Source organism: Nicrophorus vespilloides, unplaced genomic scaffold (assembly GCF_001412225.1).
Source record: "Nicrophorus vespilloides isolate i.1.1-1 unplaced genomic scaffold, Nicve_v1.0, whole genome shotgun sequence".
Taxonomy (NCBI): domain Eukaryota; kingdom Metazoa; phylum Arthropoda; class Insecta; order Coleoptera; family Silphidae; genus Nicrophorus; species Nicrophorus vespilloides.
The window spans coordinates 177,774-204,219 of record NW_017099961.1 but is presented as its reverse complement, the minus strand read 5'-3'; the positions used below and the strand labels follow the sequence as shown (position 1 = coordinate 204,219).

Sequence of the window (26,446 nt, the reverse complement as noted above, 5' to 3'; positions counted from 1 at the left end):
GTTTATCGGTTTTTAAAACCCGGTTTTGAAGAAAATTATATTTTGAAGAAAAAAAAAACTCAAATCTTAAAATGTATACTGTATTGTCATGAATATCTACCTAAGAACACCAGTCTAAGGCCAAAAGCAATATTATTATTTTTTCCTTTTCGAATGTATTAGGCTACGAAATTCAAATTAGTTTAGGTCTTATGAAAATTTACTAATTTAAAATAAATTCTTTATGTTTATCACCTTTTTTTATTAAGATTCGAAAAGTCCGATTTTGTAAAACCATAAGAACAATAATAAAATAAAATATGAGTTCATTTACTTCTATATATTTTATATTTTAATAATTGTAATATTTAATAATTGTAATTTTGATCAAAATAAGAAATTATTTATAGTTAGTTTAACCAGATAAAATGAGATTTTTAATTATAGATTATTTTAAATTCTTAATAGATTCGAATTATTGGAAAATCTTGCAGTATCGTCTTATTTGAAGGAATATTCATTTTTTTTACCATATACTTATATAATATCGTCTTCCACGCTCCGTTTCGTTCACGTACAGCAAGGACGTTTTTCTTTCATTCTTTTTTTTCATACAGTGAAAGAAATATAGTGAGTTGAAAAATGTTGGGAATGTTTTTGTGAGATATTGTAGTCGCAGGATGTTATATTAAATATTCCCATTGCAGATTGAGTCGGATGAAGTGAAATTGAAAAAAATAATACGAATTCATATCCACAGTCAATTGTAAGGAAATTGGAGTCAGGAAGAACAATAATATTATTTTTATTGTTCAAATATATATTCTACTTTTAACTGTTTAGTTTTAAAGAAAAGTAGAAGAAAATACATCAAAGTTTTTAAATGATATGTCTAACTTTTAATGCCAAATGAAAGCTGTCACCTTGTATTATGGAATTGGTGAAATATTTGTAGAAATGGGGTCGCAGAACTTTCGCTTAATCGGGACACGTCGGGACTAGTACATTTTGTCCCGATTATCCCGAATTATCCGAAGTTCCACAAAAATTACAGGATTAGTGTTTTTTAAGATTTTGTTTCATAAATTGCATATTAAAAAAATGAATACGCAATAAAAAGTTATATAAATTCTAGAATAATAAATATGTATGTATCAAGAAGGTCCATGGATGCGCCTCAGGTATAGCATCCATGCGTATGGGGCAACTTTGAACTCAAATTACAACCAAACGGATAAAACCACAGTAATATATCTATACATGTTGGATTCCCCATACATTCAGCTTTCATATGTATCTTTTGGATTCATTCTAAGTATTATAGGTTTCGAGAAAATCAATGAAATGTGAAAACACTGCTTTTTATGCAACATCTATGAATTGACTCTCGATTACGGTCCCAATTAAACGGAAAGGCGGAGTAAATTTGTGTTATTTCCATAGTTTTGTTTTCCATACATAAAATGTAGTAGAAAGTGTGGGTGTTGGAAATATAGACTTCTTGGAAAAATATGTTAATTATCGTGGTGATTAGTGGAAAGTTTGTAAATACTAATTCAATATTTACAAATAACAAACTTGTAGCTTGTATTTTTTCAACAAAATCAATATTTACGTTTACAATTAAATCAACAATTCTAACATTTTTCATCCTTAAACAAATATGAATACGAATAAATATATACATTTAAAAATAATCCACTATTTTTCTATTATTTGTTGGAAAATAATTGCAAAAAATTAAGACTAATGTGAGAGATTAATTTAATGCAAAATTCGTATGTAAACATTATGGAAAAAGTAATAACTTTTTCACTTAATCCCCTTTATCTGAAACGAAATAATTAATTATTTAGAAAACATATTAATTAATAATTAATAATAGTAAAATATTTCATGTTTAATAAATACGAATAAATATAGATTTTTTTAAATTCAACTGTTTGGTAATATTACATTATTACTTAATTGAATGTAAAATCCCTATTGAAACATTGAGAAATATAGAATTTTCTGTTTTAATTCATTAAACTAATAACTTTTTCATTTAATCTCATTTCTCTATAATCAAAGTTTTAATCTCCTTATTTGAATAATATATATGTATAATTAAAGAGCGTATAATAAATAACACTGAAAATATCATTAAGGAACGTAAATAAATAATTAATTAACAAATTGACGAAACGGGGGATAATTCATGCGCGGCATAATAATTATTGGAAAAAATTTAAATATGAAGACCTCAAGAGACGTCGGTTCAGGAAATTAATTAGCCGCATTATTTACGGCCCGAAAAATTAATCGCGTTTGCATAACGAAGGACGTAAAAACCTTCGCATCTAATTTGGAATTAAGTCGTTCCAAGTTTATATAACGCTTTTGTTATATCGTTCTCTCTTTCTCGTTTTATTTTTCTTTACTTCTGTTTCGTTTCCACTGGACCTCCTAGGTTGATCTCCAGTTATGGAATTCCATTTAATTTTTAGTCATTTCAACAGCATTGTTAGTACAGTTACATCTTCTAACGGTTCCACACAAATTTTGCGGAGCACATCAAATCCGATTCATTTTCTCGTGTGCAATGTTTTACTTTGTAATTATGAAGTAATAACATTTTGATGAAGTCGTTAATCCAAGTCACATATGTTTGAAACATATGTGAGCATTAAATGAGATATTTTTATATTTCTATAGAAATTCAATTATCTACTTTTGATATATCTTTATTACATAAAATTGTGGTTGAAATAAGAAGAAATTAGTTTGATAGATTATTACTTTACAAAATTGTAACAAAATGGAATTGAAAATAAATTTAACATCTCTAATTGTAATGAATGTTGTAAAGAGCAAATCGTTTTTTACTTAATAATGTATATTAATAAATCTGTTACGTGATAAATATTAATTAAATTTAATAAAGAATAAAAATATGAATAATGTTGAGAAATGTATCATTATGACAATGTATGCATGTGTTATCCAAGCCATGAATACAATTGCTTATGAAAAGGAATTGTTGGCAGTGAATCGAAGTAGGTGTATCATCGATTTCGTCACCGTTAAGATGGTTTGGATTTGCATAACGATGCGTGCAATTGTATGTGCAAATGGTGTGAGAGCTGAACAGAAGCTCGTTATGAACGTACGCAATCGTATGTAACGAACAACTGTTAATTTCGATTTCTCCACTGTTTCCTTCTCTAAATCATATTTTTTTTTCTGCTTGCAGGAATGCGCTACACCTGAGAAGGAACGAATTTCTTTGCATCACAACGCACCAGGTGAGTTACAATTGTTGTTGTTTGCGCACGTTTTCAATCATATACGAGACGCAATTAAGGCAGGTGTCGTAAATCCCAATCAGAATCGAAATGTGTTGACTTCTCAATGGTAATCCAGTCGCTAATGGATGATAAATAAGTGTCGTTTTCGGTTTCAGGATTTAAATAAGACTGATTGTGCGCAGGGGCTGAGCTGGAGGAGGAAGGGTCACATTCTGTCGTCAGGGCTTTCAGAAGTCTTAACAAATACAGTCGAAGGCGGTTTTTCTACTCCCATGACAGGTGTATTAATTGTTATTTTATTAGACAGTACAATCACCTTTTTTTACCTATTTTTTTCTCTCTTATACATTCATGTACATATAATAGCAAGTAAATTAGATACGAAAGATTCATAATAATTAAATTATGATATAAATTTAGATTTTTTAAGTTACCTAATGAATTTAAGACTAGCTTCACTATATCTTAGTAAACCATTGATCAACAGATTATTAAATTATTGTGTGTATTGTGTATCTAACTTATTTTTTTGATCTATAAGAGATCTACAGTGAAAGAGTAGGTAAATAGGTAGGTTTGAGAACACATTAACTTTATTTTTGAAATTTTTTGTAATTGAAGATAAAATATTTTTTTGTAAAATAAAACCACCGACAGCATCAATAACTACCTCTATACAAGGGGTCTATATCGCAAGACCGTCTATTAAAATCCCGACGCTTGAAATCCCGACTACCATAATCCCGACAATCAAAATCCCGACTATATCGAAATAACGACTACCATAAAAATGTTATTGTAGAAATTTATGATAAAAAACGTCGGGATTTTGATACACTCGGGATTTCGAACGTCGGGATTTCGGTTGTCGGGTTTGCTACCGCTATACAAGATCTAAATCGTCGACAAGCTTGAATTAAATGATTATAATTCATAGCAGACATTACTCCGACTATAGAAGCTTTCAGTGATTTTTTTTAGTTACATGGGGGTGTTCATTGAACTCTCACCCAAAAACTCTACACACGTAATAATCCAGGGATAAAGGTCCGTGGAGTTAGGATGTCTTTTGTATGTGACCGCATTGATTTTCTGGGATTATGATCAATGGTTTATTGCAGTGACCCGCGAAAATATTTAGGGGCAGTCTTTTCAAATGTTTAAGGACCAAAGAATTTGAGAAACGCTGGTTTATTGAACACGCTGTTTTTATGCTATAACACCTCTGATAGGTTGTCATCTTTGTTCTCCAACTTCTTACCAGCTTTATAAACGAATGATATTGCGAATTTTAGATATCGCGATATTTCCAAATACTTTTAAATTACTAATCTTAAAAGTATAATTTACTAGAATGCTGTACAATCAACAAAAAAAAGATGTCTTCAAATACCTTACGCACCCTGTATATTTTAAAAATTATGTAAAAAATACTGTAAACTCCGTATTTTTTTATTTTTCTTAGAAAAGAATCTCAAATTCTATAATATTTTCTAGTTTTTTTTTTTGGAAATGATTAAATTTATTTGTTAAATAATATAATTTTAATATTTATAAAAAAAATCAGTCTAACAATTTATTTTGTAAATTAATTTTTTTTTTCAATAATTAGGTAAATTAAGTCATATATTGTTAACTAATTAAATTAAATAAATGTCTATAATAATCATTTTAACGCCGATTATCCGTGTTTATTCGGGAACGTTAAAGCTCGGATAATTGAAAAACACGGCTAATACATATATCACTATTGTTTGCTTTTAAAACTTAATATACAACAACAAATCATTTTGAAAGCTAATCTGTAATTGGTTAATGTTTTCTTTGTAAAATTATTTACTAAAAGGCAGATTTGAAAAAATATAATAAGTAAAAACTAAGTACGGATAACCCGTACCATGGTGAATTAAGACCCGGATAATCGGCGTTATACTGTATTTTATAAATTAACTAAGTTATGTCTTAACATCTCAATTGCTATAATTGGCACATTATATAAGTTGCTTTATATGATTTTATTGAAGAGTTGTAAAAAACAACAGTAATTTACTAACTTGTACGAGGGAGAAATTAATTTTGAGTTAGTATTTCATTGAAAGACATAATTCTCACTTGACGATGACCGTTATGATTTTTTTTAACAATCCAATCATATTTTCATGATTTATGCATTTCTTTCTATTAATGGAAAAAAAAACTGGATATACTCTCAAATTATATTTTTTCCTTTTACTTCTTCTTCATCGTCTCTCCATCATTCTTGTATTTTTATTGCGGCCGGTCGCGTTAAAATGGAACGGTGTGCGAGAGGTTTACGAGCACTCAATCAACTGGAAGAGTCCCACACACTTTTCTTGGATATTCGATTTTTTCTTTTGGATCCTCATTGGTGCAATTCCATTCCGTAGCATCTGGTAAATAAGAGCATCAAAGAAACTAAGGGCAGCATTTATATAATCGCTTTCAATTTACAAATATTAAAGATCGGTTATCCGTTGTACGGTGAAAGTCATGAACGAAAATCTGTTGAAGAAAAATGAAGTGCGCAGAGTGGATGGAATCTGGCTCGTAATTGATCTCTAATTTAATTTCGAGCGAACCACACACGATGAAGCCACGACTCATTTCTTTTTTGTTCTTGTTCTTCCATCTTCTTCCTTATATATATAAAGTTTCCTATCCTCCGATGAGCGGGATAAAAACGAGTAAAAAACTCGATGAAAGATTGATTGCTATCGATTTCCTTGTGAGTGAAGTTTAAAGGCAAAGCTTCACATCCGTTACAAAATCTCCTCCTGCTCTAAGCTCCGATCGGATTTCACGACGCATTAGGGTCTTCGTTCTTCGACAGTGCATAGATGCTAAATTAGGTAATTTAGGAAATAAAACATTTAAAACAATTCTCAAATTTGCACAATCACAAAAACTCAAAATTAAAGCCAGAAATATTTTGATCATTATTTAATAAAACCTATTTTTAGAAATACTGAATTTTGAAAACTGTTTAACAACATTTCAAATGTATTTTCGTACAAACCTTTAGATATAGAATTTGTTACCGAATTCACGATAAATTAAAAAGACGTATAGAACTGAAGTGGCAATGAATTAATAAAGATTGATTTTACCTTATTGACAGTTATGGGCGGAAGGGTGCGGGGTATATGTGTGCGTAGATAAAGGGGGAGAGAGAATAAAAAAAGAAAGTTAGATGATATATGGGGTTGCGGTAACAGCGGAGAAAAGGTTAGATTTGTGAAAGGATGCCAGTGTTTGAATTGGGAATAAAGGAGTACGGGGGAGAAAGAAAAAATAAAAAAAAAGAGGGTAACGCCACTTCAGAGGAAATTGGTAAAATGTAGAAAACGATTAGAAAGCAATGGTAATTAATCTTGCATGAAAGTCTTTGAACAGTATTTTTAAGACAAAAAAAAGTTCAACTAACTTATTAGTAAATTATGTAATTACATCATAATTGTTTCCTTAAATGAAAATCGTGTAATGAGGTTTCGCTTAATCACAAATAATTATGTGAAATTAAATTTGTATGATTTATATAGAATTGTAATGTTTTCTTTATTTTGTCATAACAAATTCATTGGTATAAAGATTTGTAAATTCTTTTACTCAATTACATTTTTGCATTATGCAATTATAGTTATTTTTCTTTACTTGAATATCTTGCTTAGTGTGCAATATCCCGCACTGTTTGAAACCGGACTAATCAAGAAATAAAATACTTACAAAAAACGCACAAAAAGAAAGTTGATAATATAAAGGGTTAAAACAATCATTTATAATTTTGTGTACTGAATTTTTATTTCGCTCAATTGAAAAATTGTTTATTTTGAAATTTTCGAACCGTACTATTATGAATCAAAGCCGCACTATGCGAGGTATTGTTGTACTAATAATTCTGTTTCTTGTATTGTTTCTAATATTCGTCATTAATCCGTTCAGACTATTAGCTGACTTGGTGGGAGGTGGGACGAATATCAAACAAAAATTTATTACAAAATGACGAATATTGGAATTCTATTGTATTCTATTTTCTAATAAATGAATATAAGATTTAATTCGGTAATATTTTGCATGTTGGGCAACAAATTACTATTACATAATATTTAATGAAAATACCTAGTGCAAAGGTATTTTGTAATCTATTTATGCGTGGAATTTGTGGCTTTGCAAAATGATATCTGGATCTACGCTGGCCTCTTCCGAAAGTGTATCTTCTTTTTTTTTTATTCTTGGTTTGCTTCTTGTGTGCGGTTGCCGTATTCCTTATGCAATTTTGCCGGCTGTATGTGGAAATGCAAGGGTGAAATTTACCGTGAAACCCGGTCGGTACTTTTCCAGTCGAAGGGAGTGCAATCTGTAAACTATGCGCAAAGTATTTCGAGGGGTTGCGGTGGGGTGAGTTTTACTGCCGAATGGAAGGCGACGTGCGAAGGTATATTGCATGTGCAACGTTACCTGCAGATATGGGAAGCAGGAGGTTTCCGCCTCATCGGCCGAATCGTCGAACCTCCGCAAATACCAATAAACATGCTCCAGAAATCGACCAACAAAACCTGATAAGGAAGTACTAGATGGCATTCGTTCCGAGCTCATCCAAAGCCAATATTCCGCTAAATACCGAGAATAGAATTATTCCAGGTATTTCATTTTGTCGCGAAAGCTCAGCTCACCAACCAACAAACATGTTGATGTCGAAAGTCGTGAAACCGAGCAATTGCAATCCAATATAATTCACACTGCGAATATTTGTTCTAAAGTTATGATAATTATGATGCAATAACTCTTAAGTAAATTAAACTAATTAACTATACTTTAACTAGCGTAAAGCGTGAAGTGTTGTAATGATAACAACGAGGTAAAAAAAAATATAGAAAAGAAGAGCAGACGTGTGATAGATCTAGCACGTATGATACATCTTTTATGTCCGAGCTTCTCTTCTCCGGGTGCTCTTTATGTGAGTACGTAATGTGTTTTACGGAATTGGATTGTATATGAAGTGTATTAAAACAGAGTGCAGAATGTATGCTGCGACATAATGGAACTTTATAATATTCACTAAGTTGCTTCGGTGTGCGTAACTAATAATACTCGACGTGTATGCAATATTTAGATGCTGGTCATAGTTTGGATGTGTTCAACTTTCATACATGTTTCACCAACTCCCTGATATTTCGCGTAATGGAAATTATCCTATTCCCTTTGCTAATTTATAACTCAAAAAAAATAATCTTAATAACTTAATTCCTTGAATTAGTTATAATTATTACTTTATAAATCTTCATAAAAGAAAACTAATATTATACATAACCCTTTGTCATCTGACGGTAATTAAGTACTGGCGTATTTATGTCACTAGTTAAAAAATGCTGAAGTTTATAAGCAACTTCATTTTAATGGTTTTTAAGAGAAATTAAAAAAATACATTAATTATCTTGAGGTAACAAAAAGTGAAATAATTAACTGTTTCTTATAGATATGCTATATTCGTAACGATTCTAAGTAAAGTTAATATGAGAATAAATGTTATCATTGATTATATAAATTATCTAAGAGAAAATAGAAAGAAAACTTGCATAAATTATCGTATCATAATTATAATAATAAAATCATTACATAGATCATCTAATTACCAATTAGTAATTATTGATATTTTAGGCATTGATAATAGTTTATAATATTTGTAAGTGTTGTACTATTGTTTCTGATACTTGTATAGTCTTAAAGATACAAAAGATAGAATATTTATGTTTATAATACACTTTCATTTTTATTATACTAAACTTAAATTAATATACTGATGAAACATTCTTTAATCTATGACAGTGATGGTGAACCTATGACACGCTGAGACATTTTGTGTTACACGCCAAAAAATAAAAATATAATTTATATTCATCTCATGTCAAAATTATTGGAAACAAACACAAAAACAGCAAGTTTTTTTTCCAAATATTGATACAACGATCTCAAAAGGATTTCCATCACTGATCTATAATAATACTTATTAATATGTAATAAATATATACAAAATTAAACGTATAATTGAATATTACATAAAAAAGTAGATTTATATTTAACACAAGAAAAGTATGTTATATTTAGTAATTTAATTAATTTTCATAATTTTAATAATAAGTACGCATACATAACAAAATTAATTATAACTTTATTTCTTAAGCTGTAAACGAATTAATTTATAAAATCTTACTTGTTTTTTGTTTCTCGATTTACAAAATCTGTAACTGTTTTTCGATAGTTATTGAATCTTTTCATTATACACATATATAAAAAAAAGTTAATTGTAGTTATATGTGTATATAAAAAAGTTAATTACGATTATAAAACGGTGATTGAATCAATTGCAAAGGCCACCAGAAGGATGTAGCAAGCGTTTGATTGCGTCCCACGTACGGACGTTTGCTTTTATCATTTACGGCTTATGCAAATCTCATTAAGAAGGGGCTAAATTGGCTTTCCCCGCGGGTAATCCACGCAACGGCAGTTGTGCAATGAATTGTTGGTGGTATTTTTACATCGTCATTTGCCGCACGCGTAATTAGTTACCGATGAGTAAGTATGCAAATTAATTTTCGCCAATTAAATATCGTCGAAGTTAAATTAGTTCTGAAGGATTTTCTTTTACCCCCGCTACGGACAAATGCACTCGTCGCGTCCGTGTGTTTTTTTTTTCATTCTTTCACGTCGCGCGTAATTAATGGCTTTTCCGTTTCGTTTCCTTTTAGGTTCTTCGGGTTTCCTTTTTTTTTATTCTTTCTTTCTCAGTAAACAAGATTTGTACTATTTTTCTTGTTTTCACCCTTAGCCCTTTCGAGATAGGCTCGTGCGGCACAATGCGGGTATGTTTCAAGGGTTCCATGTGTAAATTCAGACCGCAAGTCAAACAAATAGATTGCGAATGTCGACGATTTAACCCACATGTGTGTGTATAATTAATCCCTATGCCATATAAAGGTATTTGATGATGTGTGAGATTCTGCATGCAGCAGTGATGCAGAGACCTTTATTATTGGATTTGCAACTACTTTGTCCAATCGAATACAATCCGGTCCAATTGGATCGATCGGCCGATGGCTATGGAATTGCTTCTCTTTTCCTCCTTCCATCAACATTTACTTAAATAAATAAATAGTTGGCGCGACGCTCATGCCCGACATAATAGAAGTTCGATATCTGATACGATAATGCATTCCTCGTATTACATTCATAGTTGCTGTAATTGCTTATCAGCTCAGCTCGTTCTGTTCGATCAGAAGCCAATGAACTAATTACATCGACATTGAATTCTAGTTAATCATCTGTAAGTGACTAGACTTTCTCAACATAATTTTATTTTCTTATGATAACAATATTTGTCGTTCAACACACAATAAAATATCTTTTGTTGGAAATATCAATTCATTCCTGAAATTTTAAATTAAATATTTTTTTGGTACTTTTTTTGATTGTACCGTCACGGAATAACAACAATTAATAATCTAATTAAATATTTTAGATTATTTCTTATTGTTAAGGCTAAAATCCCATTAAATTTTCGCCATTTTAATACTGACAGGATTATGGTTGTCAGGATTTCAAATGTCGGGATTTTGATTGTCGGGGTTTCGGTTGTCGAGATTGTTATATTACGGATTACATGCAAATAACATAGCGACCACATTACTGCGATTAATAGATCCGTTTTACTGTCCCTTTATATTAGAGATAAAACGAGTTCAAATATTGCGCTACGTGTAATAGATTCAGTGAAGCTTTGATCTTTCATTCAGTCTGTGTTTCTAGCTTGTGGTGCATTTTAACCAAAGTCGCTGTTCGTTTTGTTCAAATTTCGCGCTGAACAATAGTACATATGTGATCTCGATTGCGCACTCATGTGTGTTTTGGTTGTGTAAGTGAATCTAATGTTAACTTTTTGCAAATGAAAATGTTCGCTTATTTCACCAAATTAAACTTCATGTTGATTGATATTAAGATCGGAGCGGGAAAGTCTACGTCGCAAACCAGATTGCGAAATTGATTTAGTTCGGAAACTGCTCATTTCCCTTAATCTTCAAGCTTATTTACGAGGGCAATCGTGTGCATGCTTTACTGATAAATCGATTTTCCGTAATTGTATTAACAGATTGTTCATTTACATCTGTTATACTTACTATAATATTTCAAAAATTGTAATTAAATTCATGCAATACACATGTGAAACAATAATTTATAACATTTTTAAGTTTGAAATATGTCTATAATAAATTAGTGCAGTTTGTACGCGATTAACGCGTTATATAAAAACCGTGTTAGGGCAACTCAAAATTATCTCGTTATATGTAAATCTCTTTAAGTAAAACATTAGTTAGTAGTGAATGAATGTAAAAAAAAAACTATAATTTTTGATTTAGGATTCATTAATTTTAGTAATTTTAAATATTTTATAAATACTTTAATTATTATTTTATAATATATAGGTTATAATCTTCAAACAGAATAGACAAGTTAAATAGTATGGAAGGGTCAGAGTGACCCACCTGTTATTTTTTCATTAACATTCTATTGTAATTTAAGGGATGAAGCAGTCGTGGCGAGAGATACTTACTTTATTGTTCAGTGTATTTCGGGTCAAACTGACCTTCTATAGCAAATACGTTCTTGAAACATCATCAATATTTTGATTTCAAAGTGGAATAACTTTGGTTTCCCATCTATCAAAACGGGGAAAAACATACATTTTGATCAGTGAAGAAAAATATTTAATAAACAGGTCATTTTGACCCATAGATAGTACTTGTATTTATCCTTAGTATTTTTGTATAATTAGAAAATGTTATTCAGCTTTTTGATAAACTGAAAGCTTGTATAAAATCATCTTTCAGTTCTTCGCTTTTTTCGAATGAAAATATTTATACATCGTATGAAAATTTTCGGCCAAATATAATGCAAGAGCGTTAAATCCATTATTTTTTTGTAAATTCAGTTGTTTTGTTTCCAGTTTCCTCTTTATTCCATTCCCATCGCCCCTTCTCTTTTCGACGCATTTATATGCCCCCTTTTTTTGTATGATTATTATTTTTGTTCTGCTTCGCTTTTCATTTGTATGTGGGATGAAAATAATTCGTCGGAATATCCGTAGATGGGGTTGCCGGAATTAACATATCACTCCATTCCGGAAAGTGCTTTTTATGTCATATCGAACATCCAATTTAAATGCACTCGTCCAAAATTTGAATAAAACTGGGATTATTTCATTTTAATTTGAATAAGGGCTCTGCGATCTTGAAACAAACGGCGACGCGTTATTTGCATTATTGTTGGATGGAGACAGCATGAAGAAATGTAATAATTTTTGTTGTTCTGTCTTGAGGATTATCAGTGGTGGGCTGAGTCGTCCATAAACAAATGCAATTAAGTTTCCTTAAAGTTTACGAAATCCCGATGAACATGTGTGCTTTAAAAGGAGTGGCCATCCTCGTCCGATAATGGACGAAGATCTGTAAATCTAATTGATAATTCCCGATAAATCATACTTAGCTGAGAAGATCTTCGGGGCCGAAGAATCTCGGAGATTTGTGGGCGATCCCTCAGTCCACCACCCCACGCATCTACAAGACATACAACCATCCGAAGACATCGAAAATGAAATGAATATTGAAGGTCGTCCGGGATTTTACGTCGTTTCGATTTACATCGATTTGATTTCCCAACGGCGATTAGGGGACTATTAACGTTTATATTTTGAGGTAAATAGGGGGCTCGCTTCTGGAACGGATTTATGATATAATTAATTGCTCCGATTTCGGTCCGCTCGATTATATTAAACCGATGAATAGGTTTTAATTAAATCTGGACTCGCTATAAACAGCCGTCCGCACCGCATCCATGCATATTCGCTTCCAAACAAACAAATCAAAACAAGCAAAGAACTAAAAACTAAATAATCCATTACTCATTTCCAATTGAATTATTGTTTTGCCATATCATGAATTAACAGTTAATTCGGTCATTTAGAACATTAAAAACAAATAACTAATCGTTATTCAACTTCATATTGTTTTTACAAAACTTCATTCACTTATTTTATAATATGTGCAGAAATTAATGTGTGCAAATTTGATAAAAATGTACAATTCTTATTTTATTCCAACATTTAAAGGTGTTAAAAGGTGTTAAAATTATTTAAATTTAAGCAATAAATTAATATTGAATACAATCATTCAGATCAATGTTTTCAAATCTGTTTTGTGCCATGTCCCACCTAAGCCTTTTTAAAATTCTTATGTTCCCTATGTAGAATATACATACCCTGAATTGTTCACTGAGGAAAAGATAGGTTTTAGGAAGAAATCACTAGGAAATTGTTGCCTCCCTTAACAATGAAATTGCCCCCCTGTGGGATGTGGGCCACACGTTGAGAGATACTGGTTCAGATCCATATATAAATGGATGTTCAGCTCCAGATTTCTATTTTAAAAGATGTTCTTAATAGTAAGACATCTTTATCAATGTAAAAATGTAATGTTTTCAATCTGGATTCTTCAACCTTTCTGAGTCTTGGAATTTCTGATGAAACTCAGTAATTTGAGATATTATATTCATCACTTACCATTTCTGAATTTATAGTTCGATGGTAATTTTCCACAGAATCCTTCAGAAATAATAATATGAACCGAACAATTAAAGGACACTGCTACACGAGGGTTGTCGTTGACCTTGTTATTCAAGACTCCGTGTAACTAAATTACTTTGTTATTTCATGATCTGTAGTAGAAAATCCTTTAAAATAAGTATAAAATTTAATAAATATAGATTAATAATAGATTATAAATAATATATAAAATCTTATTTTTCATATAATTAACTTGTTTATAAGATAAAGAATTTAATTTTAGTGCGCGTTTATTATTTCCAAAAGAATAATAATTGGAAATTAACCTTAAAATTATGATTGAGAAAATTCACTGCAGTACGATGTTAATCAGCGGGGAAAGGTAATTTAGAAACTTCTAAATTTCCATGAAATCGATGATCTAATCGAACTGATGACCGGCGATGGTTATAATTAGTTTTACGTGGTTATATAAAGCTGAGAGTAAAAGTGTAAGAGGTTAAGTCTTAATTATTATATTGTATCGAGCGACGCAAACTGGTTTCAAACTGAAAAAAAAAACGCTTTGCCCCGTCAATCTTCACACATACTTAAGTCTAAGTTTTGTAATTAATTTGATATTACGTCTAATCATATTGGATTCAGATTCAGACTAGTAAAAAAGTGCCAAATATTTACAAAAATTGTGTAACAAAAATAGCAATTATAGGGATAACCCAATGCGGCTCACTAGATTTTTTTAACTCTTTAGGGTAAAACTGTCCCGCTTTTTGCTTAGCTTTTTATGAATGGTGGGATATATTTTTGAATCCATCTCTAAAAGTTGAAATTCAGTTTTATTTAAAGTTTTATTTAAAGTTTTTCTTTCAGTTGCACCAACTAATGCAAATGCGTAAATAAGTGAAAACAAAAAATATACATTCAAAACGTAGTAGTGATTGTTGTGATCTGTGCAACTATAGTTTTTATTTTCTTTAAAATCGTGTGTCTCAAAGATTTAATAGAGAATATCTTAATAAATGGCTCTTTACTTCACAATGGTTGCCGACATTAAAAAACAAGTAATTTGTTAACGAAATACGTTTTAGGTGATACCTTTTGATGCATTAAACACTTGCTTACCTCTTTCATTCCGAATACTACTCATAGATACTAACAATAAATTATTTATATTATATTGAGAGGAAAGGTTAAAATAAGTAATTATATTGATATAAATGATATAAATCTGTAATTTGTACCATTTTTATAGTGAAGAGCAATAATTTCCAGATTGTTTCTAAATGAATGATTAGGGAGCCGTACGTAATGATACTTTAATAACGATAATAGAATAATTAATTTAAATAACCGGTTACGGCTCCGGAGCCGCGGGTTGCCGACCCCTGTATTAAACTTTAAATTACTATATTAATCAATTTGTCGAATTGATTTAGATTTTCTTGAAATATATTTAAATAAATTTATTGGATTTTCTACTAAAGTCTGATTTCCCGTATAATTTAAGCTGATTTTATTAACAATGTATAAATTTGAATATTACATCTGATGATTATTTATCAATATCGCTTTTCGAACTTGTTTTTGTTTATGATTCGGCCCTTGTGATAATTTGAAATTAACATGAATTATTAGCGTGTAGGGTGGATTAGTAAACATTGGTTTCAGCGGTTAGATTTATTAATTCTATTTGTTTAAATTTGAATGCGATCATCGTAAATTTTCGATGTTAATTTATGTTGATGGATACGAAATGAACCGGCACCGCTTTTTTTTTTTACTACCCTCTACCATCTCTCTTGATTATACACCCTTCCGTATCTTTCTCTATCTTTCTTATGCAAGGGACTTGTACAACCGTTAGATGGTGTTAATTAGAAGGGCGTCCCCCTAATTAATGTTTATTTATGCGTCTCGGGATTTTAATCTGGTATACGTGAGGGGGTTGATTGAAATTCCGAGATGTTATCTTGAAGATCCAGAAGACCACAAACTTTCCGACTCACTTAACACCATTATACATTCAGACGTCCGAAATTATCCGAAAATTATAAATACCTACCGTAACCAACCATCAATATCCATTTGCTACATTTAAGTAATTCGTTTGACGTTTCACTTAAGACACGTTTCAAGTTGAAGCCGTTGTGTCTGAAATAAACAGTGAGCAGTAAAACAAAAATTGTAGCAGCTTGTTGACGGAGCGAGGTGTTGTATAACAATTTAGTTTGGGGGCGCATTCAATTTCGCGATGTTGTTATTCATTAGAAATGCTAACGAAAGCAGCAAGTTGAAACTTTGCGGTATGAGCGAAGGATGTTTTAATTGAAAACTAGCGTAGCAAGAGGACACGCGTATATTCATTTTGTTTCCTTTAATTGCTGCATGATGGAATTAGTCGAAACTTTCAGAGAATTCACTTAGAGTTTTGTATGTAGTAGGTATACAAAACATTTAAAATGTAAACTTCTATCAAACAAACACACAAAGTCGTAGTTGTGCATGGAAATTTAATAATAACTTATGAACTTTGACATCAAGGCAATATCTCCAAATTATTATTAATATCCATTATTTTTTTGACAAATCCAATACGATTATTTTGTTATACAAAACTAATAATAAGATGTATAAATTTAGATTCAAGTAATTGTATAGCAGAATAACATGAAATAAGTTTATAAAATAATATTGTTACTTAATATATATTTTAATATTGATCTAAATTACTATAATTTACTTATTATACGAATTAAGTTTAAAATTGCCAATAAGTACAACATATCTTTTTCATTGACAATATTGCTGAAATTTAATAAACTTATTTTTTGTGTGTTTTAAAAGAAATCCAAAGATTTTTTTTATATTGATTGACTATGTTCAGGTAACAAAGGGTTAATAATGTATGAAATATTAATGATTGTGAAGATGGGATGAAAGTCACCAGATTTCCCGAAGACTGGTAACAATTTTATGGATAAGCATTTGATCGTGAATATAGAATTCAAATCGATACGATTTCTCGAAGGATGGTATCATTTTTTTTTTTTGACAAATCAAATCCGATTATTTTGTTATACAAAACTAATAATAAGATGTATAAATTCAGTATAAATCTAGATTCAATTAATTGTATAGCAGAATAACATGAAATAAGTTTATAAAATAATATTGTTACTTAATATATACTATTAACTATGTCCAGGTAAGAAAGGGTTAATAATGTATGAAATATTAAAGATTGTGAAGATGGGATGAAAGTCACCAGATTTCCCGAAGACTGGTAACAATTTTATGGATAAGCATTTGATCGTGAAGATAGGATTCAAATCAATACGATTTTTCGAAGAATGGTATCAATTTTTTTTTTGGCGTGTTTTATGTTTTTTTCGAGGAGAAAGCTGTGCAGCGGAAAATACGTCGGAGTAAACAGAGAATCCATAAAGGAAAGTGAACGTTGGCGGAGATAGTGGATATGAGATATTACTGCATCCATCGTAGCTTGTAGGGTGGATGGTAGATGGAGTGAGCGAATGAGTGAGTGAGCGAGTGGTATCTGATTTCGCAAGTTCATCCATAAAGTATTAGTTTTAAATGGAAAACAGGGAGGAAGGAAGATCGCATTGCGAGACAAGGAATACGTCTGGACTAGGTCTGAGGTGGTGGCCGGCAATAAAGAAGACGCCGGAAACTTTCGTCTCCAAGAAATAGTTACAATCCACTAATGAAGTCGATAACTCTTTTTCTTTTCTTTGGGACACGATCTTCCTTCCAACGCACCCCAATCTAACCACCCCGCACTGAGTGAACATTGTGTGTGTGTGTGGATCGCGGGGAAAGTTTCCGCTCGCGGCCGGAAACTTTTCACCACAACAAGAAACGGCAAGGAAGATTTTAATCAATCTCCCGCACACTCTTAACTTAACCTTCCTCCCTTATTTTTGGAGGGAGGGTCGTGACATCCCTCCAGGAAATCGAATTCTTCTCGACACAAACTGAAATATTTACAACGTCAACCTTTGAAAAGGGAGGGTAACGCACAGAAATCAATATTTCAATCACAAACATACACATCTCGCTGCCAATCATTAGGAAAAGTCCACTGGAGTTTGCATTTCCCCAAATACGCTACTATTTAAAGGAATATATATGTAGAGGAGAGCACTTTATGATTGCATATAAATATAATCTCCGCGTCGGTTTCATAATCCTAGCGCTTATTGTTAGGAAAGCAACGTTTCAGCGTTTTTCAGGGGTTTCCCTTCCGCATATTATTTTTTTTTTGTTCCCTTGACGATTAATACTTTGGAAAATACCCGAAACATACGAAATCCCTCGCACAAATAACGGATAACTTTATATAAACGTTTACTCAATTGCTTCGAAAGTTTTAATGTAAACTATGAACAAAATTTTAATCGTTGCATACGAATATAATACGAAGTATAGTAATACAAATTTGTATTTAATTTATATAAATACAAATTCTGTTTGATTATATTATCAACTGAAATATAATAGAACATTCATCTACAATCCTGTATAGAATATAGGCTATACAACAACTTAATCAATACTTTTTATAAAGTTCAGAAATTGTATCTTCAGAAAAGGTGCATAGTTTCATAGAAAAAATATCATTTAATCATGAAAAATTTTAGATAAAAATTAACCACAGCCAAACAAATTATTAAGTGTTACTTAATCTTATTATTTAATTTAATTGATTTTATTACTCAAAACTGTCTCATTAGAGAAATGTATGATATAAGATTTTTTTTAAATTTTCATTCACAGTTTTGCTATATGGGAAACCAAAGTAATTTTACTTTGAAATCCAAATATTGACAATATTTCAAGAATGTATGTACTACAAAAGGGTCATTTTGACCCGAAATACACTCTGTAAAGTGAAGTAATGTTAATACTAGAATAGGTGAAGGTCAACCATCGCAATTAAATTACAATAAAAAGCAAAAGAAAACAAATATCAAGTGGGTCACTTTGACCCATCCGTAGTAATTACGAATTAAACATAACAAGATACGATACAAATGCTACAGTTTTTGGTATGTATGCAAAGTAAATTGTCAGATTATTATAAAATGAAGTAATTTAATCCTTAGATCACGTCCATATGAAATAATTTATACTTATTATTGAAGAGTGAGTTGTTGTTTTTTTATATTATAATGGAACACAAGTGTAAATAACATTTAAAATTGAGGATAACAGGCAAATATTTAAATGTTTAATATTGTAGATTGTTGAGTTGGAAACGAAAATAAATAACAAATTAACTAACAAAAATAATGACGATATTCAAAATGTTGCTAATTACAAACAAAACACATTGTTTTGAAAGGATTAACAAAAAAAAACTTACGTATTTATTTTTACGCATCGGATTTTATCCAGTTTATTTTCATGTCTCGTTTCTAAAATAGAATTGTCGAAGGAACTTGTACTTGGAGTGCGATAAAAGACAATGCAAATATTAGAACTTTTACAATTACCCACCTGTTTCATTAAGCAATTGGAGTTAATTAACGCGGCAGGAAACACGGTCGGCGCTAATCGAACGCCATAATTACATTGCGTTAAGCCATAATTAATAACTGCTAATTGATGGCTCTTCTCCGTTCGTGTTTGTCTTCTTTCTTCGGACGTGTTCATCATCTTCATCTTCTTTTCTACGATTTTCGCGTCGCGAAGCTATTTTGAATCCGCCGATAAATCGAACCGATAAATTTGCACCGGAGGGGGTTGGATGGTGAAGATCTCTCTCAATTTCGAGGCGCTTCTTTCAATGTCTTTGCGGGCGAAATTTATTTGAAATTCGCTTTCGATTGCGACCGATTTAAATTCGAAATTTTCCAGCCGATTTCCATGACGTTCACGACTGTATCCGACGAACGCACCAATAAAACATAAATTCCATCCCTCTGAAAAAACTCATCAGTTTTATAATTAATTTTTAAGTCTGCGCTTTAAGTATTAAAATACATACTTTTTGCAATTTAATTATTCAATGATTTTTCTATTGATTAAAATTTAGAATTTAATTCATATCAAGAATACAAATAAAATTTAAATTCATTGTATACGTTCCAAAAAAATAAGAAATTCATAGTACGGCTTCAATTAGTCTGGATTAATTATAGTCCGGTATGAAAATATCAAAACAAAAGTTTTACCACCGAAACTTTTTGCTAATTTTATACGCAATAATTTAACTCTTTGAGGCATTCTAGACAACTGAATAAGACAGCTATTTCAACTTAATCCAACATCTGATGGTATGGACTATCAAGATTCATCCTTTGACATATCAACCAAATTAAAGGATAATTCCTCTTACGTGGACATTTCCTAGAAAATTGTAATTTCCCCCCATGTGTAATGTCCCATGTTCAAAAGATGGGACAATGCGTGTCCCATGTCCCTAACGAGTTTTCTGCATGTTCTATCATCTATTTGAAATATCTTTGTAATTATAAAATAAATTTAGATAAATTTAAATTGTTTAATTATGAGTAAAAATTCTTCAATTTTTTCAATTATACTGAGAACATATAATATAAAGTTTGATATTTTTCTATATCTTTTTTAAAATTTTTATTTATTTTTCTGCTTTCCGGCAAAATTTTCTCTTGTAAATATCGATATTTCGTTACGTTATTATGTAATTGGGAAAGGCATTTATTATTGAAATTGTAGTTTTAACAACTATTATTTTACTGTTAGTTTATGTTACTTTTCAATGTTTATATTATTGTTGCATAGTTTACTATCCAATTATATCTGGATTAAAATATTAGTCAAATAATATCTGATATATAACAAAATCCTATAATAATTATTTTATTGCATCCAATAACTGCATGCTTTATATTTTACATTATCCGCCTGTAATGATGCTTTGTTGAATGCGATTGTATCCGTCGTTGTAGAATTGAGGGATAAAAGAGAAGAAAAATAAATTCGTAACGAATTTCCCCTCGTTGGATAATTCTATTTTATTTTCCGATTGTGCCGTGTGGGTTTCGGGGAAAAACAGGAAGAAGCGCGTAAACATGGACTTTTTCCAGCCGGTCGTTTCCCATTATTCATTTAACTTATATTGATAGATAAATATAGATATACACATACACACAGTGTATGGTTGTAGTTATTCAGTTGGTGTATGGGAAAAGCGTGAAAAATTGCGGTTGCCGTGTCGTTTACAGCATACTAACACATTTGCTTATGGAAAATGGAAACTTTCGGCTCGATCGCATCGGAATCGAATTATCCTGGATAACTTCCTTCGCATGGAACGCATTACATCGAACTGTTTACCTATATAACTCATGCGATCCCATTTCGAGCTTATCAAATTCGAATCGCGCATTGACTTCTTCTGCATAACTCAGCGAAAAAGGTACAGCATTATTTATGTTGAATTTAAGTGGTCCTTAATAATTGGAAGTTTTCGAGGGAAATAAGCTTAGAATAATAGCCTTATTTATTTAGCAGGATTATTTTTTGCTGAAAAACGGTCGTCGTTGCCTTCGATTCGAAATCAATAAATTGCAATCTATTTAGTTTTTCCGGGCAGAAGTGAATTACTCTTGATACATTTGTTCTGTACGTACGTGTGCACCGCAAGACGTTCAACTGCATGGCTCAACAATGGGCATAGAAGAGAAATCACTGTGCTCATATACACGCAGTTCTTACGTGCACATACGTACATAATTCGATAAGCTCGACCGAGCAATTTCCATTCTGTGTACACTAGATTTACTAAATTTACTCAACGATTATTTGTCATTGTGTTCGCTCCTCCGCGCGTCTGCCATCCAGATAATCACATCCGCAGCCATCAAGTTCAGGTTTATTAAACAAAATACAGCCTTTCGCTCTGTCATTTATTTGAACATTTACTAATATAATCATTAGTTTACTGACTTAAAATCTATAGTATCTATATTTCATTTGCAAGAAGACACATAATAACTTAATAAGCTGTGAATCGCCATATTCTCATAGATACTTCAACCTGTATAAATGATGATGAATATTGCTTTTCAGAGAAATCAATTGTAAAAATAAAAACTTATAGGCAAATACCTCCAATTAACAAAGAAAAAATGATTCCCTGATAAAACAGAATAAAGCTGATATAAAGTATTAATATAACATGAACTATTGGCAACAAAGTAATTGGCGATTTTCTTGATCAATAACCATTTGCCATCTTTCCTTTAACTTCATTATCACAGAACTTCTGATCTTTATGAGCAAAAAACTGAACTAGGTGTAATTTAACAGCGTTATCATCATTAAAGGTTTTACAATTCAAGGAATTGTGTAAGCCTCTGAACATATGGGAACATCACTTCCCAAGAAAACTAATGATGTGTGTGGTTTAGCGTTGTCATATTGGAATATAACACCTTTACGATTCGCCAACTCTTGACGTTTTTTGATGATTTTCAATTGTTGAGTGCGATAAATTTAACCTTTCTATCTCGGACAGGAATATGACAATTCGAATCAACTATAGCTTTGATTTGATCATCGTCAACCTACCATATTGCAATACATTTTTGAATGAAAAACCAGAGTTTCATCACCATAAACATTGCTTAACTTTTTAGCAGCTTGTGTTGTTTTGTTTTCGGAAATAATACAGCAAACTATGACGAAATTGAACGTTTTTGTTGTCCATGTTAAAATTGAATCCACATAAACAAATCTCACAGAAAAAAACACCTAATTTGCTAAAATTCACAGCTGACAAATGCCAAAACTATTTAAATGTAACATTGACAGACGTCATGCAAAAGAAACACTGCACCAGAAAAATTTATTTTTTTACGACCCAATAAATCAGTGGACTTCTTATATATTTAATATTTCTTATGGACTGTCGCATTACAGTTTAAAATATAAATAGGAAATTATTAAAGAGTACTTGAAAAAGCTATTAAAAGTATTTTAATATTAATTTCCCTTCGCAATATTTTTCATGGAATTTGTCTCAGTTGGTGAAATTCAGTCGATGTATATTTGATGTTGATAAAATCGTGAGAATCCATCAATTTGATTTAATGTATTTTGCATTCTCGTTACAAAAAAAAGAGTGAACTAAACAATTTCTTAATTAAAACAGATATTTTTATTATACAGATATTATATTTGTAAATATAAATAGAAAATTATAAAATAGTAATTCCATTAAAAGTACTTTAGAGTTTATTTTAATTTCCAACGAACAGTTGATGAAATCAGATGAACTTTAGTTCACTGAAGGTTTTCTTAGTTGGAATGTAAACAGGTAAATTAGTGTTGGCTTTTAAGGGATTTGATAGTCATATAATGGAGCATCATTATTAACACACTGCTTTGAAGGTATGTAATAATGGTTAGTGCAGACAATCTAAGCTTCAGGTGAAACCCTTTCACAGACGATTAATAAACCGATTGTCTTCAGATTGAAATAAAGGGTGTAACTTGATGAGACATCATCGGCGGCGCCAATATAATCCCGCTGTATCTGGAAGATTAATTTCGGGACGCCCGAAATGAAAGTGTGTCGTCATCGGAGGCGGTTTGCGCGAGAGCGAGCGAGTAAACAATACTCTGATGGCATAATCTTGTTCAGGACGGAATCCGGGGTCCGATGAATATTTGATAAGCGATCCATCTCTACACCCCACCCTCGAGGATCGTCTGCAGATTCGATCTTATTTGGAAGCCTCAGGAAGGACGAAATTGTTGGCGACGCCACCTCCGATCTTAAGTCCTCATCCTCCTCATGGCCCTCCGAATTGCCTGAATAACAATCGGACATATTCTTATTAACCTAAGGTCTCCAACAGCCGCCCCTGAAATCTGGCAAGCCTGCGGCCTGCATAATTCAGAGCCGCGAGCCGAGCTACATATACACATTCAAACAGCCTTGAATTTATACAGTAATAGAATTTTCTATGAGCTTCCGGTGCTCCCCTACCACCACCCTTGTGATAATGGGGAACTGGTTTATTAATCGAATCGCCCTCCTCTACAACCCATAGAAAGTAACGTAGAATCACTATAAACCTATTATTACTCAAAACAACAACAAATCAATAATAATATTACATACCCAAAAACTATAAAATTACCAAATGACGTATATCAAATATAAAATTAGTTACACGCATACATCAATGTTAATGATAATAATAAATCAATCATAAAAAATTAAACATATTGTGAAAAATAGTCGCGACATCTATTAATTAAAGAGGAACTAATTTCGTTTAAGTTAGGTTTTCTATGCATGTTGTCTTTTTTTCATAGAATTTAGATCGAAGTTCGGTAATTTTAAAATGTATACACAGAATTATTACAAAAATAATAAATGACCCTTTTCTTCTCTTCTTTGATCTGTCATTGTCCAAATTTATCCTAGGTTTTAAACATTATTATTCTAGTTTTCCGTTTTCAGACAAGTTTCTTAATAAGACATTCAACATTTTTTCTTGTTGGTAACAATAAAGACATTCAAACTTTTGTTCATATTTATTTATGAGTTTGCTTAAATCGTCTAAAATTTAACTAAAATTTTACTTTATCGTAAAACAGAAACTAACTTTGAAAAGTAGTAGCGACATCTATCAACTTAAACTGAACAATTGGATTGGTGCATAATTATCAGACGTTCTTTAAGCAATATTTGTTTATGAAAAAATAAACATAAACATTCTATAATAACATTTTTCTATGATTATTCCGGAACATATTCACTTCAATAACAACTTCCCATTTGTTTGGAAGATTTGTTTTTAAAGTAAACAAAGCAGTCATTTTTATTAATAAGAAACGCCTGATAATTATGCACCAACTCAATAATTAAGTCATCTTGTTAAGAAAAAAAAAACCAACAAAATATATATAAAAAAATATTTATTTTGACAATTTTCATATATATATTTTAGCAACATTAAAATGATATATTTCAATTTTCTTTTGTTCATTACTAATCTATTGTTGTTGTATGTTTTTCTACTTGAAACTTAACTAATAAGTACAACAAAAGATATCTCTTCAATGAATAATAACGTGAATGAAGCAGACATTTAAAATGATAGAAAGGAATGGTATGGCGCTTTTAATGTCAAATGAGGACTAATGTGATTACTACATTACAAGCGTAATGTGCATTAGCGTGTATCACCCTCGCTTTAATATTCACCGCACCGCAATTATACAAATCTCAACTAAACCTAGAAACGTAGATATTTTTATATTGTCTAGTGCATTTCAGAACAACGATTCATTTGAAAAACTGTTAAAAAAAAATTAATAAGTTGGAAGGTAATAAATTTGAAAAATATGTTAATATTTGTGATTTAGACAGTGTTTTTTGTATTATGTAGTTGATATAAACAATTTGTATAATGAATGAATAAATGAAAGGTAATTACCGAAGTTTGCAATTGCTAGGTGGATATAGCCATGTTTCACGGCGAATGGACCTACGTAATCTGAGGATGCGGCGATAAGGGATGATTTAGACGGGAATCCGCACACACCGACTGAATATTAATCCGTCCAAAAAAGCCGCCCCTCGCGTCCAAACAAAAACTATTAATTTCGACTACTTCGTGTACATTACCGCAACATCTCTCTACTTCCTACGTTTTATCAATTTATATGTATGTAATCTGGTCATTAGGGTAAGCAAAAAACGGCAACCACTTGCGGGTCTCAAATCGACCATAATCGTGTAATTTCATTCCGTCGTATTTATATTGTCACAACAACAACAACAACAAAAAAGAGAATACAATATTTAGTACACTATGATTTCTTCATATTTTCAGAGCAAACATAACTATTATTGATCTTCAACTACTTTTGAGACTACAATTTTATCTACTCTCGAATTTGCATTTCAGGGACCCACGCAATTATATTTTTTGGGCCCCAGTCGAGTATAGAATCAAGTATAGAGCAAGTTTGATTTTTTTCTTAATTTTCGAGTATAAATAATTTAAAAAAACATCATAGTAGCACGAATTGCTACATAACTATTTATAATTAAGTATTAATTATTTAATTATATTAAAATTTGTATTGGTAAGAAAATTATTGACCTTCAACTAATTTTGAAACAGAAACGCAAATATGAATTCCTGAATTTGCATTTCTGGGACCCACACAATTTTATTTATTGGGCTCTAAACGAATATAGGGACCCACGCAATGTAATAGCAGGACGAATTGGTACGCAATTGGTTGCATTAGCAAATCCTTCTTATAGTATATTGATAATTTGTCGGAAATAAAAAGTATTTTTTATAACTTTTATGTTTCCTTTGTTGCAGATCGTCAGTGTAAGGCTTCAAAGTAAATTGGTAAGTTGCTAAAGTAGCAGCAATTTCTGTGCGGCGAATAGGAAAATAAATGAATGAATGAATAAAAAAAAAGTGTAGTGGAAATGTGCGCTTCTTATTATGGGTATAAATGGGAGTACGTTTTTCTACGCGAAATATTTTCTGAAAAGTATTTA

General features: G+C 31.1%; 1 protein-coding gene across 5 annotated transcripts in view; it reads left to right on the top strand.

The window, feature by feature from the left end:
- Positions 1-26,446, top strand: part of LOC108566332 (ADAMTS-like protein 1) — a 147,983-nt gene that overhangs the window by 28,330 nt on the left and 93,207 nt on the right. For 4 of the 5 annotated variants that reach the window (XM_017926146.1, XM_017926148.1, XM_017926145.1 and 1 more), the window contains exons 2-3: positions 3,215-3,266; positions 26,262-26,291. The gene's annotated coding sequence lies outside the window, so the exon portion shown is untranslated. Of the gene's footprint in view, positions 1-3,214; positions 3,267-3,424; positions 3,549-26,261; positions 26,292-26,446 lie in introns of all 5 variants that reach the window. The other variant, XM_017926143.1, reaches the window with a different exon arrangement.